Raw genomic sequence first — 9,665 nt, 5'->3', positions numbered from 1 at the left:
AACAATAAAACATAAGCCACAACAAACTCTAAAATACAGGGCTACAAAAACATCCCTTCACTTGCAGGAGAACATGGGCTGCACAGCGCCTCTACCAGCTTTTATACCCAGCACTGATTGCTGAGTGGAGTCAGCTGCACACTGGCCCCACAGAAAAACCAGCAGGTACCTGAGTCACAGAGAGAGCAGCAGGACATGCATACAACGCCACACAAGAGTTGCAAGAATTTCTTATGGAAGCTTGTTTCCATTACTAAAAATAGTTCAAAAATAAAAAATTGCCATGCAACGCTAAGTCAACTTTTTCAGTCAAATAACTACATTTTGAGAAATTGGAGTTACGAATGGTAATCTTAAATACTAAGTGCAGTATACTACAAAGGTCACACCTCATTTTTAAAAAAATATTTTGCTAGGAAAAAGGGAAATAGGTGCAGTGTACTGAATCGTGTAATTAAATGGAAATACAGTATATAAAGCAAAAGCAAAGTTTGTACAATTCTAATTTTTTAGCTTCAACAAAGTCGACCTTTATTCTTGAACACAGCCTGAACTCTCTAAGGCAAGTTTTCTTCTTCTTTAAGTAGTCTTCAGGAATAGTTCTCCAGGCTTCATGAAGGACATTCAAAGCTCTTCTTTGGATGTCGGCAGCCTTTTCTTCTGTTTCCTATCAAGGTGATTCAACACTACTTTAGTAACGTTGACATTCAGGATCTGGGGAGGCCAATCTATGACTGCTGGTGTTCTATTGTTGCTTTTTCTATCCAGGTATGTTTTTACTGCTTTGACAGTGGGTTTTGGATCACTGTCACCGCGAAAATGAAGCCATTAGCAATCAGATGCTTTCCAGATGGTATTCCATGGCATACCAACATCTGATCATTTTTCGTGTAAGTAACCACTGTCTGAAATGTAGCTGACAGGGTTTTGTTTTGTAGATGCCTATAGAGACTCACTGTACCTCTCTCCTGACCTTCTCTTTAAATATTGATGATGATTTGAACAAAAAAAAATTAATTTGGATTAATCCCTCCATAAGATGTGTTGCCACTAATATTCTGTTAGTTCTTGTGCAATTTGGCTGTTTCTTTCCGTAAGAATGGCTTCTTGACAGCAAGCCTTCTACTGAGACAATTTCTGATGAGGCTTCAGTGAACAGTAGATGGATGAAGGGCCACATGCATCTCTCAGGTCCTGTGTCAGGTCTTTGCTGGATTATTTTCCCTATTTCTTAAAAACATGACTTTTAGATACTGTTTCTATTTTCTTTTGTCCTCCAGTTGTTCAGATTCCTTACATCTTTGTTTGTTTTTTTTGGCTAATAGGTGTTTGGGAATCAGCTTGTTGATGCAAAAATAATATTTTATACAAACTCTATTATTGACATATTTTCTAGATTCAATTTAAGAGAAAGATTTTTTTGTTTGCAAAAGACAGCTATTAACAAAGTGCTTAAAGAGACAGTGACACACAATTTACTGTAGGTCATACAAATTTTTCAGTGCATGTAAAACTGTAAACATAAACCAGGCAGCAATGAGGGAAATCCAGAAGAAACAAATGAGTAGTATTTGTCAGAATCAGAGTTGTATCATTGAACCTTAACTAGTAAAACAAACTTAATCAGGTGTATAATTTTAAGACTGTACTATGTTTTTTTTTTTTTTCCCATTTTCAGTGATATGTCTTTAAAATACTGTTTAGCAGATTGAGTTATCATAGATAATTATTCTTGGCATGCATTTTTTATTTTTTGCCTAATATGATGCTCTGAGACAAACTGAAGCAGTTACAGTAAATATACAGGAAATTGGCCTTTTTTTGGCGCTCCCACGTGGAACACTGTCTCCTACAGCTCGATAAAGTTGCCTCATTTTCTCCCTTTTTTCCCAGTACTGAGGCTATGGCCCACTTTGATGTTCCTATGTTAAATATTGAATGTACATGCATATTGAAGCAGCTGAACCCCAGAACAAGACTGAGGGCAGGATAATAAACATTGCCAGGGAATTTCACTTCTCTAATTGCCAAGAGTTAATCTTTATTTCCCAGCATAGAGCCTTGACCTGTAGTAATGGAGCTTCAGAGTCCCTTGGTAAATATAAATAAGAGGGAGGCAGGGAGGGAGGAGAAGAGAAAGGTGAGAGAAATAAACAACACTGTAAAACATTTAAAATCCCTTTCACCTGTAGGATTTCTTTATGAATACAAAATAATAGTGATAATGTAGAAATAACATCAATCGTATAAAAAGATTAAAGCTGGTGTTTAATCAGATTTGCTTTCCACTTACACTTTGTCAGTTTGTAAAGGCAGGTCTTTATTATGAGATCAGTTTCTCTATTTTCATTCCAAAGGGAGAGGACAGTTTTATTTAGGAAGAAACGTAAGGAGCGTTTACAGTTATATTCAGTATGTGCAGACAGGAAGTAAAGAAAATGATTCACTGTTTTCATTGTTATTATTGTTAACTTTAAATCAACACAGTGCTACTTTCCAACCGCTTGATAGTCTCAGTTATGACATCATTTGTTTGTGAGCTAATGAAAATGCTGAAACAGTAGAAACAGTGTTTTTAATGAAAATGCAAAATACAGATGCCCGGCCCATCAGGAGATATTAATTTTTAGATCATTAGCTAGTCAGACAAAGCTTAAAACTCTTGTTAGCGATAACCAACTAACTTTCTCTGCTAAGCTGGGCTTGCTGCTTCAGGATCTGAGCGTGCTCATAAATGGTATTCCACACCACTATGACCCCTATATATGCCACTTACTCCAATCAGAGATGCTATCAGATGTAGATGATGATAAAATGGTGATGAAAATGGATGGAGAACATAAAAACACAACAGTAAAATGCAACACTGTGCAAATAACGCAAGAGATTAATGCTGCGGAAAATGGTTAGTTGGTGATTTAGTACACAGAGTGGCAATATAAACATTTGAACTTGAGTTAATTATTTTATCTCTGTGCTGCTGTTTATTTGGAGTGCGATGGCTGCACATTTGAAACTTTAAATTGGACACATTTCAATATAAAAAGTTACCGTCCCATAGCATAATTATTTTTATTGATCAGGTATTCTTGGTAGTAAAGAGTGTACTAATGTAACTTATCAATTTTCTAATCAGCATTCCGTTAACTGCAGTTCCAGCGGTGTAAAAGTGACTTGGCATCAGATTAGAATTATGTTTAAAAACATTTACACATTCTCTGGATCATTAATAAATAAATCTTTTCCAGTCTTACTGACCAAAAAATATACAACACACACAAATTTGTGCAGCACTTTTAACACTATGCTGCTGTACAGTGTTCTGTTCATATGTTGCCAATGCCACTCCCTTCCTGTGAACGTGCTCACATCTGCATCGATAACCATCTCCGTCTAACCTTTCAACCCGTTTGCCAATGATAGTGTAAGAAAAGCCAGAAAATGCAAAGATATTCTTGGTGTGTTGAAGTAGCTTTATAGTACAGAGCCCCAAAAGAAACAAGGGAACGCTGGAAGAACACAACAAGCAGGAGGAGAGCAAACACACAGACTGAGAAAAAGGCAAAGCGGGAAACATGACTATAATTACACATACAGGGAACTAGGTGGAACTAATGAGCACAGGTGAAAACAGTCATGGGATCACAGAGATAAGAAGACACAGATAGGAAGAAAAACAACAACCAAAAAGCCTCACAAGGAGCGCCACCTAACCAAAATAAATCAGGAATGCGACACAGAGCACACAGACACAAGAGGACAAGAAACACGATGAAATTATAATAATTAAATAAACAACCAAAACTCAAATACTTGTAAATTGCTTTGCCTTGACTTGCTCCTGTTCAAACACAGGAGCAAGCCTGGGCTGTTATCAGACTGACATCTCTGCATGCTGCACTCTGTTTGTCTTTACCTTGTTGCTCTGATTAGTTGTAGGTCTGGACACTTTTTGCATTTGTGAGTCTGTACAAGCATTTTGCATTAGTCTAGCCATGACAGGATATCATTTTATGGGCTGTGTTGACGGCTACAAAACATACTTTATCCCCAGCTATTCTCTACAAGGGGGTTATTTAAGTCCACTCAGTCGCACTGTAATTTACAGTAAAACCAAGGAAGACAGCAGAAAAATATAAAAGTAGCAAAAAATGGAAAACAAGTGAATTATTAAAGAACTGCATACTGAATGCCTTCAGGACCTGACTGCAGATATTTGTCTAATTTTACTGGAAGCCAGGGGCAAAACTTTCTATTTAAATACCTCTTAGCGCTAATAATCTTTGCATCATTAAAAGTATGAAGTGGGACCTATGACACATGCAGTCTGTTACAGCATCTGGGCACAAAGCACAGCACTCATACTATGCGGTGTTTCATAAAACAAAAAAAAAATCTTTTTTACTGGAGTTGATGAGATGAATATGGGGGAAGTTCCTGAGGTGGAAATACAGCTAGAATTTGTCTTGCTTTAAGTCTGATTAGTACATTATACCAGCATTATTACAGGGGTACCTCACTGAGGAAAATAACACAAGAATAACATTATTTGGAGGATGAAAATAAATAACACCCGATACTTCGTGACTTTTTATTCTTTAGGATTGTAAAGCCACTTTTCTTGAGGAAACGGAACAGGTCAGTCTAGAAAGTACACTAAGTACCAGTAAATTATCTGTCAAGATGAAGATTTTTATTTATTATTTATTTATTTTTTGCAGTGCGTTGCATCCCTGTCAGGACTGGCAGCATTTGACTGCAGTTTCACAGGGGTCTCCTCATCTATATTCATCTAAGGCTTTAAAGATTTAAAAAGATGAATAATATCCCTCTGAATAATTATTACCAGGCCCCTTGCTGCTGCTTCATTCAGTCTGGAAAAAAGAAGATGAGGAAAGACTTAATGTACTGTCCAGTGAAATCATGTTTTAGCTTATTAGATTAATTACTGACACATTTTGATGAGTTCCCTGCCCTCCCAACAGACTAAGCATGCATGAATATTCACTTCATTTCTGGTACTGAAATGTTTAAATCATGACCATGTAATAGAGGAAAATTTTTAGTAAATTCACTTTTTGATGGTCTTTGTTGCCCATCTGTATGGTGAGCTCAAAGATCAGCGTTAATGGACTTGAAAGAAGGCACAAAAGAAGATCAGTGTAAATTTAAATGGCAACGACTGTAACACCAGGCAATGAATATTATCTCGGTGTCTGTGTGTGCATGTATGTATTTTTCCCGTCTTAGTGCTGTATTCCCATCTCTCCCAGAAGTCAGGTTTTATGCATGCAGCCAGCCTGAGTGACAGTATGTAAGCTCATCATTTTTTATCACTTGTCTTCCTGTGTACTTCACTGGGATATTTGATATGGGATGGGACGCATGAAGTCTTACTCTTCTGAGGAAAAAAGAAGAAAATTTGTGCCTCTGCATAACAAGTCACGCTGTGGGAGAGCTTTTTCCTTCACTGCAAGTGTAAGTGGGAAAATTTAGGCAATGTGTTATCTTAACAAGTATGAACTGTCACAATTACTTATATATAGTTGTTTCTTGCCAGTTATTATAATATTATATCATAATAGTTATGTTCCAGAACTGGTATGTGAATTTTGATCTGCTGTGCATCTCTTGCAATAGTGCAGTACTACAGGTACAAGACAAGGGCCTTCAAGTGATTGCTGCATGTGCAGCTTTGTGACTGTTGCGGTGATGAGGGATTGTTGCCAAGTTTCTTTACGAGTACAGGCAGCAGGCGCTGCGGGGTGACAGAGTCGGTGCTGTGCAAAGCTTTATGGGATGGAGGTAGATACGGAAACATGAGAGGCTCACCCTGGTGTTGTTATTGGCATCATATAGGAACGCTTTCTCCCTGCGGGCATAAAGTGGACGTGAGAAAAAGATAGACTGAAACAGAAAAAGAGCGTGCGTGTGTGTGTGCTAGAAAGGATGAGACTCTCATTCTGTGACAGAGGAAAAGGAAATAATGCTCTTTCCATTACCTGAGGGCTGAACCCTTGAGGGGTGTGTGGGGTGCTCCTACCCTGAATCCAAAACCTTGTATCCTGACAGATGTCTCTGTCTAATATGCTCCAGCGTGATGTCATCATCCACAGACAGTATTTCTTTGACCTCAGTCGGGTGAGCTGAATAGAAGGAAACTGAGCATGTGTAACAGGAAAACCGAGGACTGGAGAAGCAGAAAGAGGATTCATGACGGACTTTTGTCAGAAATCCTGACGACATACGTTTCATTTGTGTGGAGGGCCAAATGTCCATGTGCAGACAGTGCTAAGCTTACTGAAGCATTTGTTTCAGAAGATATGGTAAACATGAGGTTTAGTATGTAACACGTCTGCCTTCTAGAGGTGGCAAAAGTACAGACTTTCTTTACTTAAGTAGCAGTACGGTACAGTACCTGTGTTAAAAACTACTCCAGTAAAAGTTGGAGTACTCAAGCAAGTTTTTTACTCAGGTAAAAGTGAAAAAGTAGCAGCTCTGAAAGTAAGAGAGTAAAAAGTAGCTCCTTGAAGGACAATTCTACTAACCTTTTTGTAGAAAGGCAACTGAACCTTGTGCTATATTAATGTAATAATAAAACAACATTAGTACATGATAATACAAATATCTGAATATAATTTTTAATTCTAATGAATGCACTCAATTTGAATCCGTTATTTAGGACACACGCAGTGAAATAATTAAGAAAAATGTTCTGTTGCCTACATCGTAGAGGGTGACTTTGCCTCCACATCTAAGCAAGGGGTCACAGTGGGATTCAGCAGGTGGGGAAACCCTAAGATCTGTAAATATGAATGAAAGAACCACAGCCCCAAATAATTCCTAATGTGAGCTCCAGTCGGTTTTCTTAGTGCACAGGCTGTGATCAGCTGACCTGCTGCTCTTTGTGGATTTACATAAATTAATTCAACCAGATGTCAACAGATGTTTCATAGCTATCATGGCTGATTTTCATTTCCTACACTGACACTACACTGTGTATTGTCTTTATACTGTTTACAGTTGGTTTAAAGTTGGAATTGAGTGAGTTAATCTAAAATTATGTAAGCTTTAAATTTGCAGTTTATCAAGTGTCACTGAGTGGCTCGTACCTTTAAACCTAAACTCTTCTCTTCCTCTTATTCTTTCTCTGACTGAAGTCATCTGTTTTTATCTGTCCCTGTGAAATACAGCAGCTGGACCTTTAGCTAGCAACACACTGTGTGACAAACTGAACACAAACACTGTGTTTGAGCTGATAGAAACGCTGCTTTTGAAATTACATACTGGTTGTGTCTTTAGTGTACTCACTTTTTTAAAGGATGTTCCTTGAAATACATCAGAAATATCTGTATTGTTTTTCATGATATTATGAAAAGATCAAAGACACCCCCAAGAACTACTATTATTACCTTTGTGCATGAAGCACACTCACACACTGTCAAGCTGTTGTTTAAAGTCTAGATTTTCTGATTTAGTTTCAGATGCAGTGGTGCAAAAATTTACATTTCAGGTGATGAGTGTTATTAAAATGACTTTTGCAGTAATTGAATCATTAATGGGCTAATGTCAGCCCAGTGCAACACCGCTGATTAGCTTGATCACAGCTTTTGGATATTTGGTGAATTTTTCATTGCTTTCTATCAACCCTGGAAAAATATCTCCTCTTTCTGTCTTCAATCTTCATCCCCACATTTCGTCCATCTTCAGCCACACAAATGCACACAGAAGAGAAGAAGAGAGAAGAAGATGCCTTTTAGTGTCACAGTACCCCCCTGGTCAGTTTTTCTGACAGTCCCTCTCTGTCAGCGCTGCTGTTGCTACTCCAGGATTCGGCAGGATGGAGGCCAGTTTGCAGCTGACAGCTGCTTGCTCTGCCGTTCACCTCCAGCTGGATGGATTTGCACGGATTAGACTGTAAGTTAGCTAAATGAAGCCCTGAAGGAGAGTGAATGAGCTTGCCCACAGCACTCAAAGGCAACCCGTAGAGTAAACTTATCTTCCATTCAGAGGGAAAAGACAGATAGAGATGCTTTCTGTTGTCACCTCTAGGGACGGGGATAATGCAGGAGCAGAGTAGCAAAGACACTGGGTGTGCATGCACAATTAAAACACTTTAGAGCAGCCATTAAGAAATAGAGCTTCACATTCTCGACTGAAATAGATTTCTCCTGTCAGATAAAGGATGCAGTTGCTTCAGTTCATTGCTGACATCGCAGATTTAACTGGACCAGACTTGCAGTAAAACAAACCAGCTTTTCCTCCTTTCCCAAATTGCACATCCTCATCTCCTCACATTAAACACTCCCACCGGAGATGCAAGCGGAAGAGATGCAGAAGAGACACAAGGAGCAAGGAGTTGACTCAACAGGCATTTAACAAAGAGACGTCCTTGCCTTGGAGACTCGTTTTAAAGTGATGTCAATTTTAGGAATTCAGACATCCTTCAGCATGAAGTACTAAACTGATTTCCAGGTCACAGGCAAGAGGATAGAGGCCATAGAAGGCAACGAGGCACAAATGAGTCAAAAGAGAAAAGCCCTCATTATCTAAGTAAACGCCCGTAGATTCAAGAATAGCCACAGATCCAGGGCCATATACATTCATGTTATAAGTGATGAGTTTCAGTACTATTTATTATACTTTAATATAAACATTTTAGCATGTTCGTGTTTTCTTCTTGTTTCTTTTTAACAGATCACATTCTGCTTTTTACAAAAAGACTGCATTTACTGTGACGTGTGGAGGACTTCTTACAGCACAAACCTTCAGAGTGGGAAGCAGAAATTCTAGGCTTTACTTAGCTTCCAGGCCAGCAGCTGTTTTGTAGCGATGGGGTCAACAGTGGGTGCTGAACTCACATGTTGAGGTAAAAGCAAGGTCCTGAAGTCAGAATTTGACTGAATTTCCTTCTCTTTTTATTCATTTCAAGGTTGAGTGCTACATGGTCAACAATAGAAGAAGGTGCTTTGACATTTTATGAAAAATGTCAAAGACTTATACATATATAACATATGCACATTTGGTAAAGCAAATAATTGGACTCTACTTGGTTACTTTTCATTTTATTTTGCCTTGCAACTGGCACAGAAAACAGTGATGTGACCACTCATTGCCACAGTTATAAAAAAAAATGTGTTTCCCATTTATTTCTTTTTGCACAGATAAAAGTAACAGAAATCTGATATGATGGATGATGTTTAGCTGTGTTTAAGAAAAGCAGAATAGCAACTTACTACCTTTAGGCTGCCGCTAGCCTGCTAACGCACTTTTCTCAAATGCTATCAGTTGGATTCCTGTTATCGCTTGTTATTAAACCCAAACATAATTCTAGTAGTTGACCTCCTACATTTCCTAGTGAGAAGTTTTACATTTTGTTGTATCACTCTGTTAAACAGGGAATGATGAGAAAGATCTGTTTCTAGTTTGTAAGAGGAGCAAAAACACAGAGGACAGAGGAAGTGCAGAATCATAATCTACACGACCTTAAAGCTTGATATTCTTTTCAGTCCCATCTTTTGGAGTTAATGCTCCCTTCCCTTTGTTTCCCTCTTTCCTCTCCTTTCCTTTTTAAAAAATATTATTAGTATTGGATTATGTTGCTTAATTAATCCCCAGAGAAAGTAATTTGTTACACTACTTATTAGATTATGTTTGCGTAACAT

General features: G+C 38.2%; 1 long non-coding RNA gene across 2 annotated transcripts; it reads left to right on the top strand.

Annotated features, from left to right (window-relative positions):
• The first annotated feature begins 607 nt into the window (after positions 1-607).
• LOC112847989 (uncharacterized) lies at positions 608-8,963 on the top strand. Of its 2 annotated transcripts, XR_003221847.1 has the most exons (4): positions 608-675; positions 769-890; positions 7,711-7,917; positions 8,698-8,963. It is a non-coding gene; the product is annotated as an uncharacterized LOC112847989 (long non-coding RNA). The 2 variants fall into 2 exon arrangements; XR_003221846.1 differs by lacking the exon at positions 8,698-8,963 and having other exon boundaries at positions 7,711-8,660.
• Positions 8,964-9,665: the final 702 nt, after the last annotated feature.

The sequence above is a fragment of the Oreochromis niloticus genome, linkage group LG10 (genome assembly GCF_001858045.2).
Source record: "Oreochromis niloticus isolate F11D_XX linkage group LG10, O_niloticus_UMD_NMBU, whole genome shotgun sequence".
Taxonomy (NCBI): domain Eukaryota; kingdom Metazoa; phylum Chordata; class Actinopteri; order Cichliformes; family Cichlidae; genus Oreochromis; species Oreochromis niloticus.
Note: the sequence above shows the minus strand (reverse complement) of the source record. Positions and strands in the feature narration are given on the sequence as shown.